This window comes from Eleutherodactylus coqui, chromosome 6 (genome assembly GCF_035609145.1).
Source record: "Eleutherodactylus coqui strain aEleCoq1 chromosome 6, aEleCoq1.hap1, whole genome shotgun sequence".
Taxonomy (NCBI): Eukaryota; Metazoa; Chordata; class Amphibia; order Anura; family Eleutherodactylidae; genus Eleutherodactylus; species Eleutherodactylus coqui.
Window position 1 is genome coordinate 104,368,008 of NC_089842.1, and position 11,055 is coordinate 104,379,062.

Consider the following 11,055-nt stretch of genomic DNA (forward strand, 5'->3'; position numbering starts at 1 on the left):
CCAATCTCAGCCATTCAATGATATATGGCTGTAATTGGTTAATTAAGTGCCGGCTCTGAGTGCCTGATGTGGTGCTCGATTAACCAATCAGAGCATTAGCTTGCTGGAGGCGGAGTATTCAAGCCCCGCTACAAGGAAGAAATGCTCTGTCGGCATTCAAGAGAACACAGCAGCCCAGAGTGAGGGACCCGAACGCCGCCTACTAGGTGAGTTTTGTTTTGTTTTTTCATGTAACCTAGGTAGAGCTTATTTTTGGAGGTAAGTCTTATTATCGGGGAAACACGGTAGTTAGGTGAAAGGAAAGCCCTAGTGGCAAAATGCTTTGGAGAGATTTTTCAGCAGAAAAACTAAATTTAAACTAAATAAAGTGAATTGCACGTTTGCTAGTTATGCTATAAGCACAAGTTATTTGAAAAGCTAATGCCCATTTAAGGGGGGACACATCTGTAAACAGAAATATACATGCAGAATATACATATATCAAGAAAGAAATGCTACTGAATACGTTTATCCTATAAATATTAGTAGTTAAAGTTTCTATTTTCTTCGCTTTGACAGAAATTTTAATTCTAAAATATATTTGCATATTTCCATCCAGAAATTGGAGGACTCATTTCATTCACATTTGGACTGAGGTGCCAGAGGGGACAATCTAGTTCAGCTTATCTGCTGTAGAATTAACAGGAGAAAGTGTGATTTCTGACAGTGCCTGTAGTCTACGGACCCCACAAGGAAGTAATCTGTCTAGCGTGCAACTTAAATGGATCGCAAAAAATAGGGTTCTTATACCAATTAATATACATTTAACAGTTAAGGCCCTTTTCACATTTCTGCCAGGGTTTCAGGTAATTTCTGTTATTCGACTTTGTCCTTGGAGCACAAGCCGGTGCTTAGTGGTGCCCATTCATGATAATGGGGTCAGACGACTTTCGGTATTCTGAGAGAACGCAATATGAGTGTCGTCAATAGATTATCGGACTGGATACATATCTGTTTCACATTATCCCGGGGTCCGGTAGATTTTAAGAGGTGCCAACCAGGGGGACTGGAAATTTAGTAACACAGGTGAACCGTGTATGGCTTGTCGGCTGCTATGAAGCTACACGCTTTGACACACCTTACCAGAATGGGCATGTTGGGAACCCTAATCCTCCAAAGTAGCTGGCGCAGTGTAAGTAGCCCAAACATATCTTACAAAGTAGAGTGTATAGTTTATATAATAGGAGAGGCTCGCCCAAGTATATTTATATAATTACTATGTAGAACTATATTTTTCTTAACTCTACTGTCGTTACAGTAAAGTCTATCAGCTGATATAATTTTATTTAGGTTTTTTGTGTTTTTTCTATTTATTTTTTTATTATTGATGACACCAGTCCATTAAATGGGAGATGTACTGCGCTTGGACCGGTTGTACTTTCCGTTATGAGGTGCAATGAAATAATGAAGGTGTTAAGAAATGTAAAACTTGGCTTAAATTTGTTTAGCCTACTACGAAGTGCTCTTTTCTGATTGAAACGCTTGTCTAGCTTTCATTTTGAACTGTATATATTAACCATTCATATAATGTGATGCACGACAAACACAGAGGCGTTAACGGGACAGTGTGTTCAATACGAGCCACTGACGGAGACTAATAGCCATTGATCTGTATTAGCTGGCCACACTGGTAGTTGACATGGCAGTGCAAGCCCTTCTGCTGCTATGCTTCTGTTCCAGTCACAATAAGGATGCATGCTTCTATCTGTACTGACTAATGAGAGGATGAAAGTCACTGAATGTAATCTACTACCACATCTTCAGATCTCCATTTCCATTTATACACATGACTTCATTTAGCAAAACTAGCATTGTTCCCTCTATCAGCCAATCACAGAGCAGCTTTTATTTTTGCAGATCACTAAGAAGTGAAAACTGAGTACTGATTGGTTGTTAGGAGTAACAAGGCCTGTTTAATGATCTTACAGTCTTGATAAATGAAGCCCTGTGAAATGTTTCTGCCTTTTTTATGTTTTTATGTTTCTTATATACTTGCATATTTGGTGGCTGGTCACTGTTGAGGCCGGCTGCCATGTTTTATAGCCACTAATGGAAAAATTGTTGCCAGTCTTGGAATTGGTTGGAATTTGCCATTAGTATTGCTTTTCATTCAGCATCTATCTATATAACATACAACCATTATTTAGCTAGACCTAACTTGACTGTCACCCAGTTGTTAAAATGGAGTTTACACCGTATGTGTAGATTACTCGTTTACATGCAAAACATGACTGTGTTGTGAGTACAGAGATTATCAACCTCCTAGTTGTAGAATTTAACAAATCAGCCACTTATGGTACTTCTGAGGGGTTGGTATATTTTGGCCGTGGAATACACAGACTGTACGTAGACAACATATACGGCCGTCTAAGTGGGCCCTTAGTTGTGGCGAGATTATGAGTTACTGACACCCTAGGGGTTAAACTGTAGTCATAAAAAATTCCAAAAATCGGGTTTAATAAAATTGTTACAAAACTTCTCAATCTGTAGGATAATTAAATTTTGAGTTTTTTTGCAACTGTTGTGTAATCTCACAATATGTACCATGGTTGTGATATACTCACCTGTCCTGCGGCAGTGCCCGGTCCCCCACTCCGGTCTCTGTTCACAGCTGCAGTCCCGGGTTACGGAATATCACACACAGAGCAATGATCAATCACTGAGCTTTGCTGTTGGATGCAGCCTATGGAATATTCCGTAAACCGTCGGGACTGCATCTGTAAACAGAGACTGGAGCGGGGGACCGAACATCGTCACAGGACACAACGGAGTAGGGAGAGGTGAGTATATCACCATTTCTAATTTTAATGCACGGGTAAAGTTTTGTCCAAGTTGTAAGAACTCTGGATATCCCCTTTTAAGTACTTTTTTAGTGATCATTAATATATAAAAATATTGTAATATTGAACATTTTTTTTACTTTTTTTTATATTTTTACACAACCAAGAAATGTCAAATCTACAGGCAAGGTTGATAATCTCAGTACTTTGCACTCTGCACATTTTGCTGTTTTACATAAAAACTAACAGCTTTTACTATTTCTACTCTGTTTCGAGAAATGTTTTTTGTTTTGGTACAAAATTACCATATTTGAGCCTTATCAAGGTATCCGAGTACAACATTGTTATATATTACAACGTTTTATAACCACAATAGACGTGCACCCCTCGCCTCTACCCAGTGTGGGCGGACATTTTGTGAATGTGGGTGTCATTGTTGACCACTCTGGTCTTCGTGATTACTAGCCCTCAAAATGGCCGCCCCTGCCACGTACAGAAGACAAGTGCACTTTTTCATGCTTTAACACATTCAGGATGGTGGATTGAATCTGTCTCATGTTTAGTTCATGTGTAAATAAAGAAATGCTATCTTTTTTTTATATTTCTGTACATATATTGTTTGAGTTGAGCTGCATTACATTATGGACTGAGATTGCGGTGTGCATTTTGCTTCTGGACACAGGTTCAGAGATTAACAGCTATTGTATTAATGGAATGACAGCAAAATAAAACAAAAAATCTGAACTTTTTCATTTGTGCCGTCTTTTGTTTTCCATTGTTATTTGGGAGACGTGGTTGCTTTAGTCTTACAGTCCATTGAGTGACCAATAGTCCCATTTCAACCACTTCCACCAGTGTTGCAATGAATAAAATAAAATACTTAAGTCTACAAATTGGTCTCTTCTGTATTGTTTTATCTTCCTTTGATCACTTTAAACATTTCTCAGGGAAAACAGACCCTAGTTTTCACCATCCAAAGCTTCACAACATGTTCTTCTATACAGAGTAGGCTTCATTCCAGCTTTCTGTCTTCTTTGCACAAAACTGCACAGGGCCAGAAAACAGGACAGACTTTTAGGGGTCAATATGTGGTACAGAGACCTCTTTCGTCTCCATTTCAGACAGATTCCGTTCCTGCCAGTCTTTTAAACTGGACATAAAAGTGTTGAGGTCCTTGTCCAAATTTATAGGTCTTTTTCATCTCCTACTTATACCTTTTTAAATTTGGATTTTTCTATCACCCTATGAAGACTGTTTCTTCAGGAGAGGAAATGTGAACCCTGATTTGTTTAAACCAGGGAGTACTGCTGTTCATCCCCAGCTCTTGTTTTCCGTCCATTGGAGGATGCAGCTTTTTAAGCTACTAGGCTTCAGCAGACAGGAACACTTGACTCCAGGGCCCCTGTCTTACTTAAGGGGAACGTATTGGTTTTCTGAAGGCTTAAGACTCCTCTAAGAGCCACCATTTGAGTCTGACCATTTCTCTCCTGCCTCACTGAAGATCGTTCTTCCCCAGCCTAGCTTCCTTAATGGCATGTATTGGCTTGGTGGGAATGCTTTGGTCATGGGATTTCCTCTAGTGTGGCCATGTTGGGATCATTGCTAAGAGCCTTTAGAGGCTATGCCTGGATGTCTTCCAGCCAAAAGAGTTTTTCTTCCCCCTCTCTCGGAATTCAGGCTCACAATGAGAAGTAACTTGGCATTAATTTTGGTAGGGCCAGCTGGGAAGGTTAATGACTTTACAAAGGCCAGGAGTGGGAGTAGCTGAGTGGCTCACACTCTAGCAGCGGACCTAGCCAATCAAGATTACCACTTTGTTTGATGAAATAGCAGGTCTGGCGCCAGGTATGTGTGGGCCTCAGGACAATATAATCTTATGGACCATCTTTTGCCCAAGGTGCTGGCCTTTTAAATTATGCTCTATGACCTCCCTCTCCATTCTTTTCTGTCTATCACCTCCTCTCCCTGTGTATGTTCCCCTTATGTAACTGTGGTCCTGTGCTGTCCTCGTTCTACCTGTTTGTTTTTGTTCTCTTCTCATCCTGTTGGTTGTCCCTCTGTGCTTCTATGCCAGGTCTCTGGCTGTCTTCAGTGCCGCCGAAGAGAGAACAGTGGATGGGGAGGCAGCAGAGGAACAGAGACACTGGCATGGCAACAATGCTTGGTGAGCAGTGTGCGCCATGATGTTGATGCCCTGCCATGGAGAACAGAGGAGAACTCCCTCTGGTGTGTAGGCAAAAGGGAAAATTGCTGAGCAACTCTCAGAGGAGCATTGGGAAAGCAGTGAACATGTTACTTTGAGGAGGGGAAGCCCACAACATTCATTGCATGCGACTACCAGGACTTGTGTAGAGGTTATTTAAAGAGCCGGTAGACGTGGGCACCCTAGAATGCATCTGTCCAGCTTGGTTGGGTGTGGATGACAGCTCTGCAGCAGTGAATCACCAATAGCCTCTTCTGCTTTCTCATTCTGTAAATCAACTTGGAACCTTTGGCGCGTGCATTTCAACACTACCACAAATTTTGGACCAGTAGCCACTGGTTTGGGTAAGAAGGGTTGTACCTCAAATTTCCTTAGTTTAGGACTATAGTATTGTTTTAGGGTTCTAAGGTTCCCCTAAAAATTTACTTTTCAGTCAAAACATTGCTTGCAGGATTTGTAGGAAATTCTTGTATACTTAGCCCCTATATTAATCTTGCAAGGAGAAAAAAATTATCTGAAAACCTACTTCTAGATTATGTCAGAGCTACTTAAAGGGAACCTATCATGACCTTTGAACCCCAATTGCACATCAAAATCTGCAGCTAAAACTGTGGATTTCGGCAGCAGCAGAATTGGTTGCAGGTTTTAGTGCTTATTGCAGGCCAATTACAGCGCATGCGAAAGCACCTTTATGCACCTTTAAGCACTCCTTACTCTAATTAAGGCTGGGTGCACATATGCGTAAAAAAAAGTCTGTGTGGGGGCAATGGACGAAATAGCCCGGATGGAGAGACTGAGGCTAACCGATGACCCCCAGGGTTACGATAATTTCTATAAGACCTGGGCAATGTGGATAGATATTCGGGAGACACCCTCATTCACCAGATGGCTACAAACAGGTTCTTGCACATAAAACCAAACGATCAAGGCTGGCCTCTATACCACTGAACCCAATACCTGGACCCCCCCCTCTTCCCGCTCTTCCCTCTCCCCTGGTCCCAAACCCCTGTCTTTTCATATGTTACTGTTTGCGAGATGACAAATTTCAAGCAAAACGCATCTCTGTTTGAATGGGAATTTATTGCAATAATAATCATGGAGCCATGAGTGCTCTGCTTAGGTTCAATATCATTTACGCGTTAATGTAACTGTTTTGCCTTAATGTTAAAATTCAATAAAATTTATTGAACAAAAAAAAAGTGTGTTGCGTTTGTAAAAAGCAGACATTTTTTCATGTGTTTGCAGTTCCATGGACCTCCGTATTTGCTCCATACTTGGTATGTGTCCGTTTTTTTTTCTTCCATGTTTATGATGCTGTTTTATAGCCTTGTACTCCTTTCTTGGACGTCAACCACATAAGAGAAGCCTTCCCCTCTCCTCTTCTCAACCCACATCCCCACAAATATATCCATTTTCTCCACATTCCCTTTATTATTTTGGCGCTAGCCAGGTCATTATTCAAAGTGTGAGTGACTTTACCATTTCGAACATCACTTATTGTATTTTGCCTTACCAATATGCACATTATTTCGTTATGGCTTAATTGCATTGTGCTACATTTTCTTTGTTCCTTGTTATCTCAAATTTAGAAAAAAAATTCATTGGAAAAAAAAAAAAGAATTAACTTTGAAAAGTAAAAAACCTCTAGTTGTAGGGTGGCTCATTCTCTAATCAACCGTGCAACCTAGCCCTTTCCCCTGCCTTACCCTCCCCTCATCCCCCCTACACTCTAATGCCCATGAACGGATTGGTACCGTGGTGGAATAACGTAGCTATTAGGTACTATTGAACCTAATAGCTTTTCTGCCAGCCATGCGTTATTTTACCACAGATTTATGCGTAACAAACATGGCATGTTCTATTTCTTGTGGATTTACGCCATGGGAGGTCTCATCAATATAGCCTTTATGTAGGCTATGGAAAAAAGTGCAATATTTTGCGATCAGCAGCGGCCACGGCTTGATTACAATTCCAGTACTCTCGCGGCATAAAACCACGGACGTATCCCGCAACGGCCGTGGGCATGAGCCCAAAGAATTACACTTTCCATCTTGTTTATTTGTATTCTATGTTTACTGAAAACTGCAGATAGGAAGTGTCCTTCAAAAGTTCATAGTAGGGTCCTCCAGCAGAAGTCCTATTCTGTTAATACATTTTCTGGTTTATAACCTGTCATGCTGTTTCACCATGTACTGTTATCATTTACATTTTGACTCCTTTGTCTTAATAAAAACCTTTTGAACTAAAAATCTAGATTTCATTTAGTGAAACAAAGTTGCCACCTCTCGCTGATATTAACCGCATTACACAATTGAAACATTGTTCTACAATTGCATTCAGATATTATTCAGAAATGTATTCCCAAGACTGTTGCAGAAGTTCCCACAAATGTGCCGCACTTGTAGGTTGCTCTGCTTTCACCCTTCTGTCTAGTTTATCTCAAACAAGCTCAATAGCTCTCTCACAAGAATAGGACATGCAATGTTAGGTGTCTCACACGGACAGAGTCTGGAGTCTCTGTGTGCTGTGCTATGCTATGTGAGTTGCGCTCCAAGAAGGTCGGGCACAACTCACATCGCCCATATAAATACAGCGTAGACTTTATTCACATGGACGTATATCGGTCAGGTTTTCACGCCCAGCCGATATACGCTGCCCCTCTCTGCAAGGGGAGAAGGCAGGATGGGGTGGGAGCTAGTGTGCTGAGCTCCTGCCCCCTCTCTGTCCCTCACCACTGTTTGCAATGGGAGGGGCAGGTTGAGGTGGAGCTTGGCTCCGCCCCTCCCAATGCAAACACTGGCAGGGGGTGGCTGCTCAGCACACTAGCTCTCGCCCCATCTCGCCTTCTCCCCTTGCAGACAGGGGCAGCATATATCGGCCGGGTACGAAAACCCGACCAATATATGTCCATGTAAATAAGGCCTTAGGTTGATTTTACATTTAGGGGTTTGTTTCTTTTGGTTTGTGTGCTTTACCGGCACAAGCGGCGCAAATGAAAAACCGCTTTGCAAAACTGCTGCTATTTGTGGTAAAATCACATGCACTTTTTGGCATATGGCACAAAGCATGTACAGTCAGCCATATAGCAGTAAATAAAGTAATGAAATTTCACTTCTCTAATTCTGCTTAGTATTCATTAGTGCAGCCGTTCAGAGCTCCTCCACCTACTATAAACTGAGACAGGAAGTTGCATCTATTGGCAGCTTTTTTAGTGTTAAAGTTCTTCTAGTCATCAGACCCTGTTAATGAGTATGACCTTTTCTTCATTTTTTTCAGTCTTGTGACTTTTACTCTCTTTGCCATGTCCAAGTTTTACATTTTTGAGTACTTGAGAAGATGACACTTTGACACCAAGATAAAAAATGTTATCCTGCTCCCCAGGGGGTGGCAATGCAAACTCCTTAAAATATGGTAAGGCCTACTGTGAGTTCTGAGGGTGTGGTGCATGACACAGGGACATTGCCATTGTTTAGCTAAAGCTGTTAAACAAGGGAGTTTATGAAACAATGCCAGAGGGAGGGGAGAGTGAGATTAGCAGCAGGGAGTACTAATAAAGAATGTCACATGGGTGTATAGTGAGTTGAAGGCTTTGTGCTGCCTGGATGAAAGAAAAATCTCAGCAGCGCATTTTTACTGCAACACGCGGCTCCCAATCATGTGAATGGTCGATTTTTACGCTAATGAGGCTCAGGACTTAATAGTGGAAAAACGTCCATTCACGCGATTTTCACGCCCATGTGAACGCGCCCTAATTGAGTTGTCTAGTAATTCAACAAAATTGATGCCTTTCATGCAGCCTGTGAGAAGCCCATCCTAGGATGAGTGGATGAATCAATCTCTACACCACTGATTCCCAAACAGGATGCCGCGGAATCCCACTATGGGCGCTGCAACACTCTTGGCCAGAGAGTCAACATTAGCAACATTACTAATTAATTAGCTACTGCCCATTATCGTAGTGGGCAGTTAGATAGGCGAAAACACTGCAGTTAAGCTCCACCCAGAACAAATAGTCCCGTTGCCTCGCCTTCTCCTACCCCAGAACCCCAGAAAGGAGCACTACCGTTCAGGAGTCTGCATGTGCGTATTGGACATACACAGGCTTACACAAGTGTAAGAATAATCTCAAACCTCTCTTTGAGGAGAGAAAATGGTTTAAGCAAGTGTTCCCCAACTCCAGTCCTCACGCTCCCCTCATGTCACATTTTAAGGATTTTCTCAGTGTTGCACAGGTGATGTAATTATTGTCGGTGCCACAGGTGTTCTTACTATAGGATATCCTGAAAACATGACCTGTTGGGGTTTGTGAGGACTGGAGTTGAGAAACAGGTTTATTGCGGCTGGCAAGGGAGAAGAGCGGTTTGAAGGTTATTGAGGTGCTAGATGTGATTAACCTTTTCCACCATAGAACGCAAGTTTACTCACTGGGAAAACTTTCCCCCCAATGAACGTACACTTGCATCCTATGGATAGCTGAGCTCTGCCATCCGCATCCAGCCTCCCGTTGCAACAGCAGGCATAAGTGAGAACACTAATCCTCGATGTTACCCCGATGCTGCAGGACATAATTGTACGTCCTGTAGCGGGAAGGGGTTATGTATGAAGGGAGATCACCATACAATGCAGGCGCCGGCTGTTTCTTACAGCCGGTACCCGGTGTCAACAGCTCTAATGATCACATGCCTGATCGAAGCTGTTAACCTGTTAAATGCCGCTGTCAGTTCCGACAGCGGCATTTAAATCCCCAAACCAATGTTCAGGGGTCCTGTACGCCCCTCCCACGATGAGATCGCAGATAGCAGTTTGGGTGTCATGGCAGCCGGGGGCCTTCTGAAAGGCACCAGGGCTGTCTTAGCAGAATGCCTATCAAGCCATGCCCAAGGATGGGCTTGATAGACTGCCTGCACGATCACAGTATGATGTTACGCTATGGCATTATATCATACTGCAGGAACGATCAAAGCATCGCTAGTTGTAGTCCCCTCTGGGGACTAAAAAATAAAAGTCAGGGCCAATAAAGTTTTACTAATTATTAATTATTAAAAAACAAAAGTAATGAGTTTAAAATAAAACCTTTTGCCATATTTATAATAAAAGAATCTAAATCATAAAACAAAAATACATATTTGGTATCCGGATTCACTGCCCCGTGTGGATGAGATTTTTGACAAATCTTGTCCACATGGCCGGCTCATCCCAAGATTAGTGTCCGCAGGCGGATTTGCCACAGGGAAATTCCACGGCAAATGAGCCCCGTGTGACCCCAGGCTTAGGGATGCCCCAAGACTAAAAAGGTTGGGGAGTACTGCTCTAGACTGAAGGGAGCCTAACTCCCACACTGTTCTTGTTATGCTGAATGGTAACTCTGACAGTAATGAACAGTGTAGCATTAGGGTCCTCCTCCACACATGGCCCTGTCCAGGTCCTCTTTCCCCTTTACTCTAGAGAAGCCATTCACCTGTTTTAGGATGGGTTTCTCACATGCTCCATGGACGGCGCCCTTTTATTTGAATTCCTGGACTTTACCTTTAATCAAACTGCAGACGGAGAGACTTGGCAGTCTGCAAACCACACACCTCCGTCTCTTATTGTCATAGAATCAGAACTTTGTGAAATATACATTTAGGGTACTTCACAAATAGCTGATTTGCTGTGGATTTTTTGCAGCTGAAAAAATCTGCAGCAAATCCGCCCCAAAATCTGCATCAAAATGTTGGTGTGGATCCGCAGAGGATTTCACCCCTTCGGTCTGAATTCAATTTAAGGGGTAAAATCTGCTGCAGATCTGCACCAAAATCCACACTAACTGGTGCAGATTTTGGCGAGGATTTCCTGCAGATTTTTTCGCCTACGGAAAAAATGGCAATATGTGAACATACCCTTACAGGAAGTATTCTTTAAACTTCCTTACTATGTAATAAAAATGCCTATATTGTATGTAAAATAACCAGCCATATCACATCTACTGCAACAATGCTCAGCTTTCATTTGCGATAAGCATTTCTGAAAAGAAAAATGGCGTGCAAGTGGGCG